Genomic DNA, 24,050 nt, shown 5'->3' with positions numbered 1-24,050 from the left:
GTTTGGTTTAAGAATTGGCAAATTAAAAGAAGGATGCAAAAGCAGGAGATTCATCATATGGGGCAGTCATTATGGAAGCAAGGCCAGACTCTTCCAGCCAAGAGGAAGGTGGCTGTGTTCCACCCAAATTCTGCTTCCACCTCTGCCTGGCCCTACAACATTAGCCCAACCTGGCAGGGATGTCTGTCCCTACTGGTAACCCAGCCTAAACTTCTCTAGGCAAGATTCCTCAATTCCAGCCTCATCCTCTGATCGTTATGATAACCCTGAATCAGGGATCTCCAATCAGGAAAACCTGTGCTTGTTTCTGAGGCCTAGAGGCCCAGCATATCTTTTAGCTACTTTTATCAGTAATCTGGCAAATCAGGGTCCTGCCCTGAGCTCCTTTAATGCCTCAATCCTGGCTTCTCTGAGCTCTAACTAGGGCTTTGCAGCCCACAGCACAGGAGAAAGTCAGGAATTCTAAGAGCCCATGTTGAGCCCATGCACCTCAAGGCCAGAGCTCTGGGTCATCCCAGACCTTGTAGAAGAGGATCTCTTCACACTTTTCTCCCTGTTCTTCATTTTGTCTGATTCTTTATTCAAATACTTAGGTCAGAGACAACCTCCTGCTCCCTTTGTGGGGTGGGGGTAAAACACTGAAATAATAGAGTTTTTTGCAAGGAATCTGACCTACCAGGTTACATATTACAGTTACACTTATGTGTATACACGTAAACAGATGTACATACATGTACACACATATATATCTGAGTGTGTAGATATGTATGGGTGTGTGTAAATGCACAGAGGAAGTAAGTTTAAAGAAGAAAATTAGCGTCGTTCCTGATACTCAGGGTCTTGGTTTATCTCATCTGTAAAATGGGCATAAAACAGGCCATATCACAGAGGGTTGTTTCAAGAATTCATTGAGATGTCTAATAACAAAGGGCCTGGCATATATTGGTTGCAGAGTAAATAAAATCATGTTAGTATTGTTAAAATAAATCTAGCCACCTCTCCTTTCACATCTTGTGTCATGGGAAGGGGTTTTTTGTTGCTGTCCTGAGAGTGCTGAACAAACAAAGCCTGCACAGCCAGCCCCTGACTACCTTCCCAGAATCATCTACTTAAAACATAAGAGGTTTGTATAATTTGTCTCAGTAACGATAATACCTAATGCTCTATGGCCCTCAAAATGTCTCTGGCACTGTTCTTAGGATATTATATCAGCTCATTTAATCATCACTCGAATCGTATAAAGACATTTTATTATTACCTAATTTGAGGAAATGAAACAAGGGCACAGAGAGGTTAAGTAATTTGCCCAACACACACAGCTGAAAAGGGACAGAGTAGAATTTGGATCCTTACAGACAGGTCTGTCTGTGCTAGAAATAGCATATGACAGGAAACACTCTGCTCTGGAGAAGCAGTTGCTCACATGTACAAAGAGGAGCGTACAATTATGTTCACCACAGTACCGATAAGTGAAATCTTAGAAATCGTCTAAGTGCCTATCACTAGGGAACTGATGACATTTGTCATGGTACATTCATACTGGGGAATAGCATGCTGAATTTTTTGGTTTACTTTGGTTTGGTTTGGTTTTTAATGTGAACGTTGTGGAACAATGTTCCAGAAATATTGGGTGAAAATTTAAGTGGCAGAATATGTGCAATATGACACCATTTATTTAAGATGTGGAAAAGCTCCATATTTTCAATAGATACTTAACTGTGTAATTATAGATACATAAAATGCAAAAGTATTTTAAAGATCTGAAAATGGAGGCCAAGTTACAGCGAATTTCGGTGTTTCTGCGTGTTTAAATTTTTTTAACAATGGGAATCCCTTAGTCTCTTACCTGTGTATTTATTTATTTATTTATTATTGAAGTATAGCTGATGTACAATATTATATAAGTTACAGGTGTACAATATAGTGATTCACAGTTTTTAAAGGTTATACTCCATTTATCATTATTATAAAATATTGGCTATATTCCCTGTGTTGTACAATATATCCTTGTAACTTATTTTATACATAACAGATCGTACCTCTTAAGCCCCTACCCCTATCTTGCCCCTCCCCCTTCCCTCTCCCCACTGGTAACCACTAGTTTGTTCTCTATATCTGTGAGTCTGCTTCTTTTTTGTTATATTTACTAGTTTGTTGTATTTTTTACATTCCACATATAAGTTATCTGTGTACTTAAATGATACATGTCTATACTTTTATTTAATAATATGAAATAGGCATTTCTCTTCACTTCTTTTTACGTCTTTCAGTTTGTCCATCTTGGAAAAATGGGTTCCCCTATGCTGTGCTTGCATCTATCATTCCTGGAACATTGGCTATCTGTTTCTGCAGTAATCAGCTTTGGAAAATGGGTCCCTGTTCCCACGCCTTTCTGATCCCCCGTATTTCAGTCCATATATTTGTGGACTTAACTCTAACATCCTAACTTGTCTTTCTTCCTGGGCTACAGACAAGAAACACTCTAGGAAAATATGTAGGCTTGAGGGAGAGATGAGTATCTCTGATATCAAACCACTTGAAAACCTGACTTAAAAAGTTAACTTATGTATGTTGGTGGACACATACTAAGAATGCAATAAATGTAAATTATGATTACATGGAACTAATTAAAGATACTTATGCAATAATAAAATCAATAAAATGGTGATTTCCATACTGTTTCTCCTTAGCAACTTCATGTCATTAAAGGGCATGAAACTCTCAAAACGGCTTAAAGACTTAAATATAAGACATGACACCACAAAACTCCTAGAAGAGAACACAGGCAAAATATTCTCTGACATAAATCGTACCAATGTTTTCTTAGGTCAGTCTCCCAAGGCAATAGAAATAAAAGCAAAAATAAATAAATGGGACCTAATCAAACTTATAAGCTTTTGCACAGCAAAGAAAACCATAAAAAAAAAGAAAAAACCTACAGACTGGGAGAAAATATTTGCAAATGATATGACCAACAAGGGATTAATTTCCAAAATATACAAACAGCTCATACAACTCAATAACAAAAAAGTAAACAACCCAATCAAAAAATGGGCAGAAGACCTAAATAGACATTTCTCCAAAGAAGACATACAGATGGCAAATAGACACATGAAAAGATGCTCAACACTGCCAATTGTTAGAGAAATGCAAGTCAAAACTACAATGAGGTACCACCTCACACTAGTCAGAATGGCCATCATTAAAAAGTCTACAAGTAACAAATGCCAGAGAGGGTGTTGTGAAAAGGGAACCTCTTGCTCTGTTGGTGGGAATGTAAATTGATACAGCCACTATGGGGAACAGTATGGAGGTTCGTTTAAAAACTGAAAATAGTGTTGCCTTATGATCCAGCAGTCCCACTCCTGAGCATATATCTGGAGAAAACTATAATTCAAAAAGATACATGCACCCCTATGTTCACAGCAGCACTATTTACAATAGCCAAGACATGGACAGATGAATAAAGATGCCATATATATATATATATATATATATATATATATATATATATAGAATGGAATATTACTCAGCCATTAAAAAGAATGAAATAGGGACTTCCCTGGTGGCACAGTGGTTAAGAATCCGCCTGCCAATGCAGGGGACATGGGTTCGAGCCCTGGTCCGGGAAGATCCCACATGCCACGGAGCAACCAAGCCCATGCGCCACAACTACTGAGCCTGTGCTCTAGAGCCCACGAGCCACAGCTACTGAAGCCCACATGCCTAGAGCCTGTGCTCCACAACAAGAGAAGCCACCACAATGAGAAGCCTGCGCACCGCAGCAAGGAGTAGCCCCCGCTCACCACAACTAGAGAAAGCCCTCATGCAGCAACAAAGACCCAATGCAGCCAAAAATTAAAATTAATTAATTAATTTAAAAAAAGAATGAAATAATACCATTTGCAGCAATATGGATGGACCTGGAGATTATCATACTAACTGAAGTAAGTCAGACAGAGACAGACAAATATCATATGATATCACTTATATGTGGAATCTAAAATATGACACAAATGAACTTATTTATGAAACAGAAACAGACTCACAGACATAGAAAACAAGCTTATGGTTACCAAAGGGAAAGAGAGTGGGGGAGGGATAAATTAGGAGTTTGGGATTAGCAGCAGATACAAAAAAAAAAAAAAGGCATGAAACCCAATGGCTTTCCCATCTAATTCTATGAATTGTTGATGTCTGCTCCCACTTGGTTGGAGAGTGGGAACTTAAGAACATCAGGGTATATTTTTACTGGGTTTTACTTTCTTGATTTAAACACACATGAATGTCCCAAACCCATGAGTGGCTGCTTGCAAGCTGTCTGTCCCTTCCATCCACTCTGGAGTCCTTTGAGATGCTATTCAGGTTGTCCTCTGCTAACTCTGTCCCTTGATGGGACCCCTGGGGGGTTTCCTGACCCCATGTCTCTTCACTATCACCTCCCTATTTCCAATGTAGGAGAACCTTGCATGTTTTGATTGTCCTTCTTTTCCTCTTTGGTTAAACTGCTTAGGCTAAAGTTGTATCAGTATGGAGATCTTTCTTTTAGTCCCTTTTCATTTCTACTTCTGGCTTTTCAACTCACATTCTTCCATTTATTTTGTTTCATTTATTATAATGTCAACAAAAAATTAATCAGTAGACAATCTAAAAAGAGAAGGAAATTTTTATTTGATCCAACCTGAGGATTATAACCTGGGAGACAGTCTTTCAGAAAGCTCTGAGGACTATTCCAAAGAGGTAAGGGGAGAGGCCAGTATATATGTGACTTTGACAAAAGGGTGCATGCAATCAGGCACACATCTTGGTAGAAGGTTACTGCATTCGCGAGGAACAGATATCTTAGTTAATGGCTTTAGTGCTTTTCTAAGTATGGGAAGATGCAGGAAACTGGATTCCTAACGCTTTTTCCTGAAAACACCTAACTATCTGAGGGCCAGTTCTGCTGTTTTCCTAGAGCACAAAGTGTATCATCCTGATCTTCACCCTGAATCCCTTTCTGGGTTACCGTAGGTCAGCAACTGCATTGGCCAATGACTTGATTCTTATGGAACTGGATGGTGGACAACATTCTTTATTTTACAATCCTTCCCCTTTCAGTCTTAATTTTGACCAAGGTTTGGGAGGCATTTTGTTATGGGTTTGTGCCATCGTGCTAAGAATGTTCATTCCCAGGTCAGGCAAGGATTTTATCAGTAGGCCACTCAATGTGCTATTATTGGACTAAGCCCTGTTAACAGTAGCCAAAATCCTGTGGACTGCCTGTCTTACTAGTCTGTTATGGTCCAGGAAATTGTTCCCTCTTGTTGCTTCTTTCCATACCTAGAGTTACACTATTACAATCGTTGATCTTACAGAACTATATATTTGGTCAATCATTTCAAGTCACCTAGTCATCATTATTTTTATCAGAGACTCAGTCACACATTTGGTAATGCAAGAAACAATAATCTTGTAAAATAGGCAGAATGCAAGCAATATAGCTAGTAACATTAATAAAGTCATAAGTAAGTATTTAAACTAAGAACTTCCATTAGATGTGGTCCAGTATCTCCCTAGATAGTCTGCCAAGTCTTTTCTGCACCAATTGCTGTCTTTAAGGGAAATGATATATTATCATTGTATAAAGTTCACCAAAGATGTGTGCATGTGTGGTGGATCATCGTGATCCCTTACAGGATTGAGAAAGGAATGTTATCGTCTAAGGAGTTACATGGCTGGTGCCGGAAGAAGAAAATTCGATCTTTATGGTTAGGTATTTCTGCCATGGGGAGGTCTGGTTAATGCATAATGCAGATGCACAATGCACACTAGAGGGGAGGAAGGAGGTCCAAATGGGCAAAGAAAAACTTTATGTTTAAATTTTTCTTGTCTTGCCTTAAAATATGAATTTTTTCATCACTAACAAATCGATTATTTTCTTCTTTCTTATTATGGCTATGTTTATTAGTAGCATAGAAGGATTAGAAGTGCCCGAGCCATCAACATGTAATGGGATGAATTGTTTTGAAAATGTCTAGAATTTTTCTTTACATTCTTAAATATTTCTAAGACTCTGAACTCCTTCAAATTAAACCTGCTTTAGTTCAACAGTGGGATCTTTGGCCAATTAGTTGACAGACTTTCCATTAGCTTGAATTTGTTTTATTTAGGTAATAGTATTAACAATTTTGTTGTGAAATAATAATTTCATACACACATATATATGTGTATATATATATACACTCATCTCTGCTCCTGTTTCCTGACACAGACCTCCTAAAACCCTTGTAAATTTCTAAGTGATAAGAGCACTAGAACGATCTTTTGTTCTGTTGAGGTGTCTCTGGACAGCCTTCTGGATGGCTCCTGGATGGGGCTGGTCACCAGAAACTCCAAGCCATAATTAGAAGCTTGGAATTTTCAGCTCCCCCTCACACATATACTTTTTCAGAGAGGGGAGGGGGGCTGGAAATGGAATTAATAATTGATCATGCCCACATGAGGAAGGCTTCATAAAATTTCCATTGTATGGGGTTCAGCAGGCTTCTAGGTGGGGGAACACAGCCACGTACCAGGAGAGTGATGCACCTCAGCTCCGCAGGGACAGAAGCTCCAGTGTTAGGACCCTCCCAGACCTTCCCCTATGTAGTTCTTCATCAGGCTGTTCATCTGCTCATCCTTTATCACATCCTTTAATAAACTATAAACATAGGTAAATGTTTCCCTGAGTTCTGTGAGCCGCTCTGGCAATTAATCGAATCCAAGGGAGGAGGAAGTCATGGGAACTTTTGATTTGTAGCCAAGTCAGACAGAGTTGTGGGTAACCTGGGAAACTACTACTTGAAACTGACATCTGAAGTCGAGTTGGGGGGCAGCCTCGTGGGACTGAGCCCTTAACCTATGGGGTCTGACACTATCTCTAGGGAGAGAGTATCAGAATAGAGTTAAATTATAAAACACTCAGCTTGTATCACAGAATTGCTTGGTATGGGGAAAAACCCCACACATTTGGTGACTAGAAGTGTCAGAAGTGAAGTACTCTGAGTGTAGTAATCATGTGAGAATAAAGGGAAAACTCAAGAGGGAAGACTGGGTTTTTGTAACTCATCAGTTTTACTGTATACTGTTACATACGTGAAGTATTTCAGCCACTTTGAGGTAAACAAGTTTTTGTACCCTGGACTTTGTTATATTAAAACTTGAAATATATTGTGAAATAGACACATTGCTTCTAATTAATTGTATTAGATAATGGAGTAAATGAATAACATTATAGAAGGTATTAGATTTATAAATAACCTAGGTACTAAATGCTTGGTTATATGTAATTTAACAAGGGTTAACTCCTCCTACCTTAAAAATTAATAGAATGTCAGTAAAATTGACATTTAAGGTGTCAGGCTGCTCTAACAGAATACCATAGACTGGATGGCTTAAACAATAAACATTCATTTTGCACAGTTCTGGAGGCTGGAAGTCTAAGATCAAGGTGCCAGCAGATTCAATGTCTGGTGAGGACCCACTTTTCACTTTGTTCTCACATGGTAGAAGGGGCAAAGGAGCTCTCTGGGGTCTTTTGTTTTTTTTATAAATTTATTTATTTATTTTTTTAGCTGTGTTGGGTCTTTGTTTCTGTGCGAGGGCTTTCTCTAGTTGCGGCAAGCAGGGGCCACTCTTCATTGCGGTGCACGGGCCTCTCACTATCGCAGCCTCTCTTGCTGTGGAGCACAGGCTCCAGACGCGCAGGCTCAGTAGTTGTGGCTCACGGGCCCAGTTGCTCCACGGCATGTGGGATCTTCCCAGACCAGGGCTCAAACCCGTGTCCCCTGCGTTGGCAGGCAGAGTCTCAACCACTGCGCCACCAGGGAAGCCCTGGGGTCTTTTATAAGGGCACTAATCCTATTCATGAAGGCTCCACCCTTACGACCTAATCACCTCGCAAAGGCCCCACCTCCAAATACCATCACATTGGAGATAGGTTTCAACATGAATTTTGGGGACACAAACATTCTATCCATTGCATAAGGATCCTTGATTCATAAAGTACAGTAATTTCATGTGTTTTAGTCTAGGTAATGTCAGAGGTTTGGTTTTATAGAAGCAGATGCTGAGACAGAGTCTGGGGTACAAGATGTTGATTGGGGATCAAGACCTGTGAAAGGAAGATGAAGCAGGATTGGGCAGAGGGAGAAGTCAAACAATGATGCAGACTTAACAAAGCCTGGACCAACCCACTCAGGAGCTCTGGAGCAAGTATTTACTGTTAGGATTGGATGAGGGGATGGGTCCTTTATACCCACCTTGCTCAGCCACTGGATGGGTTGCTCATGGAAGGGTAAGGAGGCTCTTTGCAGCTGAGGCAGAGTCTGGAGAAGCAGACAGCTGAAGACAGTCTGCTATCACATTCCTTGCATCTGGGCAGCAGGTCCTACCTTAAAAGGGGATCTGGGTGGTGGTGGTCTATAATATGTGGCATTTTCAAACTTATGTTCTAGAGCACCAGCCTTCTGCAAGATATACTAACAGTATCCCAAATGTATCTGTCCATGAAGTGCCCATTCATATTCCCTTATCATGGAAATCAGACTACCTACATGAGCATACTAGTCTCTGAGAAGTAATCTTGCAGTAATCAAACCCATTTGACATTATCTAACACACTGGTTACCACTCATTTAACCATAGAACACTTTTGGGGACACTAATGACTCTTGCAACACCAAAAGAAAAATGCTGTCCAGCACAATAGACTTAGTGAGTATCTAGGCTTTTATTTGGATAGAAACCTCAATTCTTTCTGATAATGGGAATAATTCCATGGTTAAGAAGAAAGTCAAAGCTTTGTTTTACATATCCTCTAAACCTCTAAAGAGAAGTATGGCTTATATTTTCTCCCATCTGAATTTTTTTTAAGTAAAGTGGTAGTGGGACTTCCCTGGTGGCACAGTGGTTGAGAATCTGCCTGCCAATGTAGGGGACAGGGGTTCAATCCCTGGTCCAGGAAGATCCCACATGTTGTGGAGCAACTAAGCCCATGCAGCACAACTACTGAACCTGTGCTCTAGAGCCCGTGAGCCACAACTACTGAGCCCACATGCCACAACTACTGAGCCCACACAGCGCAACTACTGAAGCCTGCACGCTCTAGGGCCCATGTGCTGCAACTACTGAACCTGCGTGCTGCAACTACTGAAGTCTGCACTCCTAGAACCCATGCTCCGCAACAAGAGAAGCCACCGCAATGAGAAGCCTGCGCACTGCAACAAAGAGTAGCCCCCACTTGCTGCAACTAGAGAATGCCCACCCGCAGCAACAAAGACCCAATGCAGCCAAAAAAAAAAAAAAAGTGGTAGTAAATTAAAATGAGTTGGCTAACACCGCTTTCTATAACTAATCATCATAATTATAGCTACTGACTAAAACTTGGAGCTCAGGAAGAAAGCCCCCATGAAAATAAACCAGACACCCAGTAAAGCTGCCCAAACCCACACAAATGAGTTGGTTCCACATGGGATCATCATAATCATGCATGATATTCACTGCTGTTAGCTAAAGGATTAAAGGGAAGTTAATCACCATTTATTCAACTTGCTGGAAGTTGATTTCTTTTGTGCCTCTGATCTGCAGTTGGAGAGTGCTAAAAGCAGAAAGAACAGGAGTTAACAGAAAGAGAGACAGATTTTATGACTTTCATTTAGTGAAATTGCTGAGGACATGATATTTTTCTGATTACAACCGGAATATTCCAGGCCTCCTATATTCAAGTCTCATCCTTATGCTGCCAAGCTTACCCTTCTCATTTTGCTGGCTCACTGGCCCCAACCTACCCCTACAGGACGTGAGTCTTGAGCAAACCTAATACCCCTTGGACTCTCCCACAACCACCTCGGAGAAGTGAGTGGTGGTGGGCAGGTTCCCTTTTGCCCTTCCTAGCTCTGTTTGCTGCTTCCAGCTTCTTCAGGGAGGCCTCTCCCACTGCCAGAGCCCTCCTGAGTTCCCAGAGCTGCAAATCCCTCCACGTGCTAAAGGGATATGTGGCTTCTGGCTCTTCTTTCTCCCTAGACACTGTACAAGGCACAGCACAGAAACAGAGAAAACATCTCTCCAGCTGTGTCACACTTGGCCCTCTAAAGTTATAGATGCAGTGCTTCATACCCCAAGTCTCAAATCCCTAATATCAACAGCTACTTCAACTGCCACTGACTACCTGGAAACACAGGAATCAGAGCTAGTCCCTGATGTCAGGCTGGGAAACAGGGAAATGTAGAAGGTAGTAATCTTGCCCTATTACCCCCTCAGAGAAACGTCTTCTTTCCCTTTCTTTCTCCATGCAAATCACTCATGTAATTTGAGGCTGTGGGACCAGCAGTAGCCCAAGCAGAAGCATAGTGGAAAAGCTGTACCCCTGACCAAGTGGTTCAAAAAGAGTTTTTTCTACCATATGATCCAGCAATCCCTCTTCTGGGTGTACACCCAAAGGAAATGAAATCAGTACCTCATCTGAGCTCCCATGTTCATTGCAACATTATTCACAATAGCCAAGATATGGTCGACAATAAATGGATAAAGAAATTGTAGTATGTTACGTGTACAATGGGATATTATTCAGCCTCAGAAAAGAAGGAGATCCCGGCATTTGCAACAACATAGATGAACCTGGAGGGCATTACACTACATGAAATAAACCAGACACAGAAAGAAAAAAAACTGCCTGACCTCACTTATAAGTAGATTTCAGGTCCTCTCACCATACACACACACACACACACACACACACACACATACACACACAAAATGGTAACTATGTGAGATAAGCCAATTAGCTTGACTATAGTAATCATTTCACTCTGTATAATAAACCATCATGTTGTACACCTTAAATATATAATTTTATTTTTTTAAAAAACAATCTCATCTCAATGGGAGGGAAAATCAAACTTTTTTCTTTCCAGAGATTCAATGTTGCTTCCAATGTCATTGGGAGCAAGGATGGGTCTTCCAGGCATGTCAGCCCGATGTTTCTGCTGATGCCGTCCTGCTGAGGTCTGTCCATGAAGAACATGGGAAATTCGGGGGATGATGAACCACGTGCTTACTGTGGAGAGGATTACAGACCCACACATGGTGACAGCAACTCCAGATGCCCTGATTCCATCTTCCTTCCTATCATGAGACACAGCTGGTAGGAAAAGTGGGTGGGGAAAACACATTTTTCAAAGCTTCAAAAGATTAACATGCTACCTTTTTTTTTTAATTTTTATTTTTTAAAGATCTTTGTAAGTATTCAAGTCCGTTCAAATCCAAGGAATTTTTAAAAATTAATTAATTAATTAATTAATTTTTAATTTATTTCTGGCTGTGTTGGGTCTTCATTGCTGCGTGCGGGCTTTCTCTAGCTGCGGGGAGCAGGGGCTACTCTTCGCTGTGGTGCATGGGCTTCTCATTGCAGTGGCTTCTCTTGTTGCGGAGCATGAGCTCTAGGCGCACGGGCTTCAGTAGTTGTGGCACGTGGGCTTAGTAGTTGTAGCTTGCGGGCCCTAGAGCACAGTCCCAGTAGTTGTGGCGCACAGGCTTAGTCGCTCCGTGGCATGTGGGATCTTCCCGGACTAGGGCTCGAACCTGTGTCCCCTGCATTGACAGGCGAATTCTTAACCACTGCACCACCAGGGAAGTCCCCATATTTTTAAATTGCACTATTCTTAGAAAAGAATATTTGTTTTTGCTTCTTGGGAAGAAGACATAACTAATGCTGAACTGCCCAGGCCAGAACTCAGCTGCAAACAATTCCCTCGGTGATGATGGGCTCTGCTTCTCTGCCTGAGGGCGTTCTCTGGGTGAGGGGACACCTTTGTGCAGGGCTGCCTAGAGATGCAAGGGAATTAACACCCTGGCATCCACCTTCAACCAAAGAGGGGCAGGAGTTTGTAGATAAATAGCCCAACTTTCTCTTCTTGGCAGGACAATTCTGCAATTCTGAGGTATGTTCTGTGAAGTTTCTCAGTCACCCCCAAGAGTATGACACTCCAGTGCCCACAGCAGTAACCTGCTCATAAAGGCATTGTATATATTTGGGTGTTTTTTTTCCCATCTCTGTCTCACCCACTCCATCACCATTTTTTCTGGGGTCACCTCTCAAATTAATAACCTCCACCCAAATCTTCATTTTAGGGTCCGCTTTCAGGGGAGCCCAAACACAGAAACCATATATAGAAATTTGGGATTTTATTTCACAAGTTTTACATGCAGTCCTGCCGACCTCCTGCTTCTGAAAGGTTTTAATAGCATCAGCATGAGATTTACCAACCCCTGGAAAAACTCCTATATCCTTTCACAGACCAGGAAAAAGTAGTGGATTGACTAGCTCAGAATGACCTTCAGCTGACAGTAGTGGGGAACGATGGTAAGACCTCTCTCTAAAGAGAGGGAGGTGGTTTAACAAAATGCCCTTAGGCAGTAGAACCCTGGAGATTCTGGCAGGACAGGAGGAGACGGGGCCTTCTGCTAGTCCTTATGGATGAATCCAATTCAGCTAATGTCTTGTAGTTTATGGGCAATTGCTTAACATCATGGGAAGATATGGAAAAAAGAATTCAGCAGTCATTAAAAAGAGAGGAAGGTTGCCTTTTGCAAACCTGTTGCAGAAAGCATCAGAGGAGGGAGCAATAGAAAAGGATCAGACAAACCGGGCCACGTGGGAGCACCTTGGAGAAGCCACCTGTAGTCACTGTGGGATCTCCTCCTGAGAATGCAGCCTGCGAATCCTCACTATTCAGTGCAACCAAGAGAGGAGGCCCCTCTGGAATCAGAAGGCCACTGGAGGAAGACCTAGGGGTCAGTGTTTTGCCACCAGAGCTGTGCAGATGGGCTTAAGAACATCAGCTCTAGCTGCTTAGGCGATCCACTTGCAGGACTTGAAGACACCCAAGAAAGATGGGGCAGATCTGGAAGACAGCCCAGAGCTTGGGCAGGCAGAGCTGCAGCTACATTTGCAAAGGGAATCAGAAGCCTCAGCGTGGGCCCTGCTCTGAGCCTGGGGAGCCTGGAAGTCTAGAGGAGCCGTCACCCAGTCCTGAAAGGGGAAAGCCCCAAGACTGAGGGCAGTAGACCTGGCCACCATTATTTTTTTAACTGTCATTGAGAGGAAGACCAACCATTATGTGGGAAAATCAGTGCTGCCCTGGGTGATTCAGAAGCTAAAAGCTTCTCAGTCGGCATGAAGAATACCAGGTAGGGCCAATACACACCCACCTGCTCAACTTTGAATAAGATGCTAAAATGGATACCTGTTGCTTTTTTCTTCCTCATGAGCTGCGAGGGCCCTGAATGTGCCAGATATCTTTGGTTTGTCCCTCCTTCCTGCTCCTGCCGGGACTGAGCAGCAGGCATTACATCAACAGGCATCCAGGCTCTCTGCCTTCCATCTGGGTTCAGCCAATGGGAGCCGCTGGCGGGAGATCAGCGAGAGAGAGAGGAGCAGGGAGGAAGGCTGGGCTCTTGGTTCCCCGGCTCCGTCTCTGCAAGGTCACCAGGCTGGCTGCGCACCTCACCGAGCATCACTGCCTCTTCGAAGGGGGCCTGCTCAGCAGGACCCCCTCCTTCCAGGTTTGAATCTCCTCTCCCTCCCCTTGTCTGGTCGGGCCTTGGGGAGGGGCGGGGGACACGACCCTGTTGCTGCTGGTACTGTGGTTCTCATGCATCCCGCCCACTCCTATGTATTTGGTCCTTTCGTGAACAAGTCCTCTTTGGATTATCTTAATTTGATATACCATCTGTGTCCCGTTGGGGCCCCGGCTGCTACAGTGGCGGCGACTGGTGGGGAAAGGATGAACTAGCAAGGGTGGCCACAGGGACATGATCGGGGTAGAGAGACACGGCACCTTGTCCACACCTGGGCTTCTCAGAGTCCTTAGAGCTGCAGACAACTCCATGTCAGACCCAAAGCAAGGACCTGGGACATGGCCCTAAGCGGCAGCTCTGAAAAGGCTTTTCCCTCCAGATGGTGGAAGTGGGAGAGGTGAGAGCAATGCCAAACCTGCGGAGCAACAGGGTGGGCCCGGAGATGAGAATGGAGGAATCAACCCAGCCAGGTGGCCAGATGTCAGCTCCAAACAGGCTGCTCATGAGAGTCAACAAACTCATGCCGGTCTTGCCATACCTTCCTCTTGTACACACACACACACACACACACACACACCAGGGGCTTACCCGGGATCAGGAGGACCCGTGAAGGGCTCAGTGTAGGAACAAAAAGGCCCAGGGTAGGGGTCAGCTTCTCACAGGGGAAGCTGTGAACTTTCCTCGTAAGGAGACTCACATGGTCTTGGAGATTGGGAGAGTCTGCGAGCCGCTGACTGCGCAAAGGAAATGCCCTGGGTCCAGCTGAGGAGCAGCACGGTGCCCGAGTTATGGACTATCCATCTAGGAGTCCTCTGCGAGGAAAGCCATAGCGGGTGGAGAATACACCAGAGGGGCACTGAAGGACTCACTAGTGGGACGAGTACAGCCGGGAGGGAAGGCTAAGTTGAGTCTGGCCATGGGACTGTGGGTCCACTTCCCGGGCAGGTATTTGCATGAGTGGATCTCACAGAGGGGAGGGAGGTCCTGAGATAAGGACATTTGATGGTACAGGGACCCTGGGGGAGAGACAGGATAGTGGTGAGTTCATTCTGGCATCTGGTGCCCAGCCCAGCATCACGGACCAGGTCGGAACTCCACGGAGAGTGGCAGTCAGCCCATTTCTGGCCCAATAAGGACTGACAGGCATGACTTTCTATTTAGCATCTGGAAGCTCTTGCAGCCCGAGACTCAGCACCCTGGGCAGGGCAGCAAGGTCCAAGAGGTGACACGTGACAAATGCGCAAAACAGAACCCACCCAAGGCAGCCCAGCAGACACAGGCTGATTTGTGAACAAATGAGACACTGCCTAGGGTTCCCTCAGAAGGTTTGGAAGAGGGGGGTTCTTTGGGGGATAAAGACTTCCCTTAGTGAACAAGTAAGAATAATGATTCAACAAATAATGGGTATAAATGATAACAAAACCAGTTCCCATAGGCTGCTGATACATAGACATGCCATGTGAGAAAGGGGTTGCTTTCTTTTAGCCCTTCTAGCACATTGGCATGGATAGAAAATAATTGGGGAGAAAGGCATGATGGAAAAGAAATACGTAATAATAACTCAGATCTTTTCGAATGATAGGTGAAGTGAGTGGGGTCCTAAGGGAAAGCCCCTGTAATGGGCCGCTCCAAAGGCACCGAACTTCCGAGGATTCTCATTAAGAGGAGCTCATCAAGAACTTCAGCTATTCTAGCTTCCAGGCACGGAGCCTCCACTAACACTGAAGGGGGAAAGGTAAGTAGCCCAATCACTTGTTACCCTATAATTGCTGTAGACAAAAGTTCATTTTTCTAAAACTTTGCTGCCAGTTTCTACCAAGCACACAGAAAATATAACTGACCTCCAAATCAAAAGTTTACTGCCGTGCCATTTTTTAAAATCATGTCTAGTGTGGTTTCCCATTTCTATTACTCCTCTTTTGGAGCTCTGTGAGAGAATGAAGTCTTCTCAGTGGCTAAAAATAATGTTGTAGTAATAATAGCAGCTAACTTCTGAGTGCTTCATATGTGCTAGCCATATACAAAGCTCTTTATTTGCAGCTCTCTTATTTAATCGTCACAACAACCCTATGAGTATGACTATGACCAAGCCCATTTTCCAGATTAGAAAACTGAGGCATGGGGAATTGAAATCGCTTGCTTATAGGTAGGGAGCTGGGATATGAATGGTGGAGCCCTAGAGTCCAAGCTCTTAACCACTGGGCTACATACATGGTGGAGCTGTCTGCTCCCCACACCCCGCCACCTCACTGAGATTAGAGGACTATGTCTGGAAGCGTTATGATGATGGGGAAAATTCATGGAAACTTTTGGAAGTAAATAAGGGAGAGTATAAATTAAAAATGCACACACAAAACCAATTTTAATCTAGTAAAGGCTGGTTGGAAACCTTTTAGAAGAGCCCTCATTTCATGCCTCTGTGGTTGCAGTTCCTGAACTAACACAGGTGTCCCAGGTGAAGAAAAGCCCACCAGAGCAGATGCCTCCAGAACTTATGACTTCCATTCTCAATATATTTAAATGTCATTTCATTGCTTTGTCTGGAACAAAATGTATTTACACCTTGGAGTCTAGCACACAATATGAACTTTTAAAAGAGTAATTAAGACCCGTTGTGATCGATGTAAACAAATATTGAATCATGTTGTACATCTGAAACTAATGTCATATGTCAATTATACTTCAATTAAAAGAAACCAGTTTTGACCAGTTAAGCGAGGGAAACCACCAAGAAAACATGTGAAAATACTTAAGCCTGTAGCAAGGCCAGAAGTATGCTGTGAGGCATAACGAACAAAGTCAAAACTTTGTTTAAACTGGTTCTTCTCCAATTCTCCTTTTTTGAATTTGACAGAAAATAGTAAAAGAAATATGAAATTAATAATAGATGTTTTGTGGACATAAAAATCTAAATTTACCTCAAATCATTATCACTAGGAGTAAAACATACCTACGGGGCAACAGTACTGTTTTCTCAGAATTAAGTGCAAATTTGGAAATATTCCTTTCCTCCAATTGTGGCAGAAGAGGAAAAAGAGAGTGACTTGCTGACAAGAGTCCTGTATCATATTTCTGAAATACAGCCTTAACTTCTCTGCTTTTGTTCTTTGATCTCCTAGACTCCATTTCCCCTGTAACCATTCTGCATCTTTCCTTCTGCTTATGCACCATCCCCCTGCCAAAGGGAGCAATGAATTGGTGAAGATTTAAAGATTACATTCTTCTTTCTATCTCATTCATATTAAATACTGAGCTAACAAATTGTACAGTAAGTGATTTATAAAGAAAGAACTAGGTTGAATTTAGTAAAGAATCAGTTCATGACCAGAAAAAAAAAACCTAGATATTAATAGCATATTTAACAATAAATTTTAATCAAAATACTAATGCCCAGAAAATATAGATGGCATCTAGACCATATAGGTTTGCCTGATTATTTACATAGGAACAACCAGGATATTAATTTATGATATAGGCCTTCTTTTTTTTTTATATAAATTTATTTTTTTTAATTTATTTATTTTTGGTTGCATTGGGTCTTCATTGCTGTGCACGGGCTTTCTCTAGTTGCAGTGAGCGGGGGTTATTCCTCGTTGCAGTGCGTGGGTTTCTCATTGTGGTGGCTTCTCTTGTTGCGGAGCACAGGCTCTAGGCGCGCAGGCTTCAGTAGTTGTGGCATGCAGGCTCAGTAGTTGTGGCTCATGGGCTCTAGAGCGCAGGCTCAGTAGTTGTGGCACACGGGCTTAGTTGCTCTGCGGCATGTGGGATCTTCCCGGACCAGGGCCCGAACCCGTATCCCCTGCATTGGCAGGCAGATTCTTAACCTCTGTGCCACCAGGGAAGCCCTATGATATAGGCCTTCTGAAGTTTGCTTTCCTGGAAGTATCATAAGGCGTCTTAGATGGACTTTTATAAGGCTGTCCTGGAGGTTAGACACTTAACCAAGCTGAAAAATCTCCCTCCTCCAGATTTCACTGGCAACACCCATATTGTGAGCAAATTCCTCTGTTCCTCTGTTCTTCAGGTCCCCCAAATATCCCAAACTTCCTGGCCTGCCCAGAAGTGGCCTTCCTTAACTCTCCTGAAGGCTAGGTCCTGTAAGCTGGGTAACAGACCAGTTTTTTGGGGAGGACTACTTTAGTTCCTCAGAAGTCTCTGGTCATATCTGGTTAAATGGCATCTCTCCCAAATATGACATTACAGGCAAGACCTTGATTGCATAATTAATTTTTCCAGCTATGGGCTGGTAAAAGAGGCCAGATTCTTGTTGAAACTTTGCAAATAACTTTATTGCTGTGAAAAGTAAGGATACTCACTAATATTTTCTGAATTCAAGTCGTAGGAGGGAGGGGAGTTCAGTGAAAAAATATACCATTTAAAAATGTTTTATTTCATTTCGTAAAAGCAAAGTCTACTAAATTGTTATGGGATACAGACAGATTAAGAGGTAAGGGCTTCTTTTTATATCCAGAAAGTATGACGTTAAAACAATATCAGTGATATTCCAAACATATAACCACATCATGCCTCAGGAGTTCATTTGTCCCAGGTAATTAATTCTTGTTCTATTGTAGCTCGGGTTAGCAGTTTTATCACACCATCTATTCTCAAATAAAGAGTTCTGGAAATCTCAACTCAGTCTTCAGTGATAGACTAAAAGCTGTCTAAGCAATGCCAACAGGAGTCTACTGCCAAAAGTCTGTTCTTTGAAGTATCATTAATTTAAAGTACCTGGTAGAGTCTTTTTCTGTGGGATTCTGAGACAGTATTGTTTGAAGACACAAACTCTGATCTGTAGCTGATTGCAGAACCTTCAGGAAAGCATTAGAGTAAAACACAATCTATTTGTAGATGATAAAGACTTACAACAGCTGTGGTAAATGTATTATTGACGGTTTTCAAAGTAAAAGGTCTGATGAGAGTTTATAACAAGAATATTGCAACTGATAAGTAAATTTGGTTGTTTTTGTGGAATGTAAAATAAAGATAATGAAGTCATTTCAAAAACATTTTAGATAAAATGTCTATAAGGACAATAATTAGTCAGTTTTCAAAGTCAGTACATGTTTTATCTGATTCGTAAAAATGGATGAATCTCATTTTTACATATAATAATCTTGAGACATAAGGTACATAACATACCAAGGACATACCCAGCATTTTCTAAGACTCTCTGGAGAGTATATCAAGAAAATGAAGTAAAGAGAGTCAGTAAGTCTGGAGTAAGTCCTAAACATCTATATTTTCATAAAACTTCTTAGGTAAGTCAATTAAAAACCACTGGCCAAAAAGATGCTAGATTCAAATTAAAGAAGTAAGGTTGCAACCAAGTTTTAAATAATAAGTGAAATTATGACTGATAACCCTGTAGTGCTGTCAACCAACATCACCAGACAGGGAACAACCACAACTCTGATAAATATAGAAAACCTCATCAGAACTATTTCATATTATTTCAGTGTTTTCCCTAAGGTTCAAACATATGATTGAAAATGAGGGCATTGACATTTCTCCAAGGACTTCCTGTGAAATACAACATTTCTAAAGTATTATATTGATAACATTTTACTTATACAAATTTAATAGATTCAACCTACAGTTAAAAAGAAAAGCATGATTCTTTCATAAATAATTATTAATTATTAATGAATAATAACATTGAAAGCCAGTCACTCTGGAATTTCTCATATCTGCTTAATAATAAAAACAAAGTTCATTGTATGTTTCATTGGTATGTTGGAAAATGTATACAACACATAAAGTGAGGTATCGCATTAGAGAAGGGTGCAGAATTGCCACTAGAGGGCACTGTAAACAGATTACAGAACGAACCTCTGTCTTTTCGTGATACGGAGCGTGACTGCATTTGTCTTATAAAATCTCAAACCATTAGTAACAAAAGTGAGAAAGTACCTCTCTTTGAGACTTGGAAAATGTGCACTCTCATATCTCGTTGCCACACTAGCTTCATGGATATTATGTAGGGGATTTCTGCTGGGGTGGAAGTGCAGAAGGTAAGGTTAGAAGGCTGCTCTGGTCCATTGCTAAACTAGACCCTTCACGTCAGATTCATTTATTTCAATAGCTTTTCAAATGTTTTGTTATACAACATTAAATTAAAGAATAAACGCATCTATGTACTCCTCCCAAGGTTTAATAGGGAGATATAGGTACTTGCTTCGGATGTTTTCAAGAAACCAAAAACAGTACAGGCAGAGGCGAAGCCTTTTTTAACCCCCTCCCAGTTCCATTTGCTTCCCTCCCTCTTTATATGGAACAATTCCAGAATAAACCACTATTCTGAAACTGTGTCCATCCCACCCTGTGTTTAATACCTATATTACATATAAGGAATATACCATTCATATTCTATTGTCGTGTTCCAGGGGGCACTATTCCTTCCCTACCTTTGTATTCTTGTCTTTATTCCTGCTACTGGGTTAGAAAATATGTTTTCTTCCTCTTCTTTTAGTATTGTATTTTCAGGCCAGTATACATGCTACATTTAAGGACCTTAGAATCTTAAATCTGATCCTCCCAAATCCCATACTTCATGTCATCTATCATATTGTTCTTTTTTACCATCATTGCCCATCACCCGTTAATATTTGATCCCATATTTCTGAGTTTTGGTAGTGGGAGGAGCATCTGTCTGCATTCGTTCAGATTATCATGCTGCTGGAAGTCCACAAAAAACCTTCTAATTGGTCTTCCTTCCAATTCATTTAACCACTATTATCAGATTAATTTTTTTTTTTATATTTATACTTAATTTAATTTAATTAATTAATTTATTTATTTATGGCTGTGTTGGGTCTTCGTTTCTGTGCGAGGGCCTTCTCTAGCTGCGGCAAGCGGGGGCCACTCTTCATCGCGGTGCACGGGCCTCTCACTATTGCAGCCTCTCTTGCTGCGGAACACAGGCTCCAGACGCGCAGGCTCAGCAATTGTGGCTCACGGGCCCAGCCGCTCCGCGGCATGTGGGATCTTCCCAGACCAGGGCTCGAACCCGTGTCCCCTGCATCGGCAGGCAGACTCTCAACCACTGCGCCACCAGGGAAGACCTAAATTTTTTTAATTGAGGTATAATTGATTTATAATATGTTAGTTTCAGGTGTACAACATAGTGATTCTATATTTTTATAGATTATACTCCATTTAAAGGTATTACAAAATATTGGCTGTATTCCCTGTGCTGTACAAGATATCCTTGTAGCTAATTTACTTTATACATAGTAGTTCGTATCTCTTAATCCCTTATCCACTATCTTGCCCGTCCCCCCACCCATCTCCCCACTGGTAACCACTAGTTTGTTCTCTATATCTGTGAGTCTGTGTTTTGTGTCTGTTAATATTTGCTTTATGTATGTAGGTGCCCTATGTTGGGTGCATATATATTTATGATTGTTATGTCTTCTTCTTGTATTGATCCCTTGATCATTATGTAATGTTCTTCTTTTTCTCTTGTTACAGTCTTTGTTTTAAAGTCTATTTTAAAACAAGATCTATTTTGTCTGATATAAGTATTGCTACCCTGGCTTTCTTTTGATTTCCATTTGCATGGAATACCTTTAAGTCTTTTAAGTCTTTTAAGTCAGTAATCCTAAAGAGCCTTTGGCCTGCTGGTGTGCTGGCTGGGTCCTGACAAGGCAGACTGTGGAGCTGCGGTGGTCCTGGAGGCTGTGTCCACCCACTGGTAGGTGAGGCTGTGGTCCAGGAGATCCTGGGGTGGGTGCCCACCCGGGTGGGTGCCCACCCACTGGTGGGTGAAGCCAGGGGTGGGTGAAAATCTGCAGGTGGGTTTGATCCAGGCTTCTTTCAAATTACTGCTTCTGCCCTGGGTCCCGGAGCGTGTGAGATTTTGTGTGCACTGTTTAAGAGTGGAGTCCCTATTTCCCACAGCCCTCTAGGACTTCCAAAAGCAAGCCCTGCTGGCCTTCAAAGCCAAATGTTCTAGGGACTCAAATTCCCCTTGTAGGACCCCCCAGACTGGGGAACCTGATGTAGAGCTCAGACCCCCTAGCTCCTTGAGGAGAATCTCTGCAATTGTAATTATTCTCCTGTTTGTGAGTTTCTCACTGGTGGCATGGGCCTTGACTACACTGCGAATTTGCTCCTCCTAGCCATCTCATTGTGGTTCCTTTTTTATATCTTTAATTGTAGAAGATCTTTTCTGGTAGATTCCGGTTTTTCTCATCAGTAGTTGCTCTGTAAATAGTTGTTGTTTTGGTGTGCCCATGAGAGGAGGTGAGCTCAGACTTCTCCCTCTGAAGTCTTCCTACTCCACCATCTTGGCCAAGATCCTCTACTGTATATATCACTATCAGATTAATTTTTTAAAAAATATATACATATATTGTATTTATCATATTCTTAGTATGTAATAAATATATCATTATTAGGAATGAAGTAGACTTTTCAACAAATACATGAAAAAGTGTACTTAAAAATAAAGTCAGACCATTGTTATATCCAAAACACCCAAACTCCAGATGAATTAAAGTATTGAAAGTAAAATATGTAAACAAGTGAACAATAAACAAATGAATTAAAAATGTAGAAAACACTGATCTCAGATCAGAAAGAGTTTTTCGAGCCTTCTAGTTCCTGAGAATTATATTACGAGGAAAAGACTGATAAATTTGTTAGATCAAAATTTTGAAACTATTTTGATGTTAAAATACCATAGAAAACACTTGAACATTCAGAAACATATTTAAAGTAAAAGTGACAAAGAAAGAGGATGTAGAAACATGACTGAAGCCCAGACACTGGGCAGTGGAGTACAAGTTATAGAAATAACTTACTGGCAAGTATTTTGTTGATAGCATACTATAACTAAGCACCAGGATTTACAGAAAAGCCTTAATTTCAATTTATATAGGACTTACAATTGGCAGGTTTTACACTACATTGATAGTTTTCTCAATATGGACACATCTATGACATGTGCATAATTTCATCACCCTGAGTTATATTAAATCATGGCTTAAATCCCATAAATTCTATCAGATTAATTTTTGCAAAGCATTGCTTTCTTTCATTATACCTATGAGCTCTATATTACTTTCTAGATCAAGTGCCCACTGGTAATGTTTGAAACCATATAGTTTGTCCTATCATGTTTTTTTCTAACTTCTCTCACTGTTTCCAGACTTCACATGTTTCCCTAATTTAGATCATGACCCTTCCTCACTGGCCTGCAATACCTTCTGTGTTCATTTCTACATCTGTGCTTTTCATTATCTTTGTAAGCAAGTTTTCTCTTCTTTTTCTCTATCCAAATCAGGTCATTCCTCCTAAATCCACTTAGGGACCCATTTGTGAGAAAGTCTTATGCCAACTACACCATTTCTATCTTTGTCTCTTGCCTCATCTCTTAAAACTCTAAAAGTCTATCACACAATTTAACATTGATCATACACCCTCTCAAGCCCTCTGTATTCCTTAAAGGATCATTTCCTCTTCGTTGGAAAGTAGGGTTGGTTGTTTATTGGCTCTTTCATTTAACTGACAGATGCAATAGCATTTATTAATTTGAATTCGACTTCAAAACACCTTAGTGATTAAATGCAAAGCATTCGTGTCCTATGTGTAGAGACTTTGCTGGGCTAGTTTTATGAAAGAGTTTTTATTAAACCAGTACCCCGTTTCTTTTTATTTAACATCACTGTTACAGTCATACAAGTATTTAATGAGAATGTATGTGCAGGTCTTTGTGCCACACATCATGGGGAAATGCAGAGACATATGATACAAAAGCTTACCTACCCACTAGAAGTCATGCACAAGAGATGGTAGACTGGACTGCCTGAGTTCAAATCTCAGTTCCACCACCTATTGGCTATAAGACTTCAAAAGTTCCTCTCCATGCTTTAGTTTATTATGGAAAAAAAGTGGCAAATGGCAACGTTCTGAAGCAGCGTTCACTGGGAAACACTAGAAGATAGGGAAACGACTGGGTGTATGGGTCTCTAGTTACTCATTCTAGGACAGCACACAGCAATCTGGCAGATTTGGATTTCAGATTTCAGGAGAGGGGCCCTGTAGTTACTACTGGGTTGTGGCGCTTTTGAGCTGCATGATCAGGAAAGCTCAGGCTCCTCTCTGAAGTCATCAGGGCCCGGAATTACAGAAGCAGTACGGTGGGGTGGGCTCTTGCCTCCAGTTCTGTCCTTCCAGCTCAGCATTGGTGATTGAGGGTAGCACTAGTTGTTCTGTCTGCAAGATCAGGGAACTGGGGTACAAGCCAGTGGCAGAATCCATCACCTCAACCTTCATGGTCGGGGAAGCACCAGCTCTTCCTAGTAAGAAGAGGGGGTGAAGGGCAAGACGTGTGTTTATCTATGGTCCATGGTTTAAGGCAATCAGTCCTGATCAGTTTCCATAGAAATCTGCAGTAAGCCAGCACCTTTCTTCTGTAAGATCAGCCTGTAGTGGATCAGTTTTAC

This window comes from Eschrichtius robustus, chromosome 2 (genome assembly GCF_028021215.1).
Source record: "Eschrichtius robustus isolate mEscRob2 chromosome 2, mEscRob2.pri, whole genome shotgun sequence".
Classification (NCBI taxonomy): Eukaryota; Metazoa; Chordata; class Mammalia; order Artiodactyla; family Eschrichtiidae; genus Eschrichtius; species Eschrichtius robustus.
The sequence above is the reverse complement of the archived record's forward strand: the minus strand, read 5'-3'. Positions refer to the sequence as shown.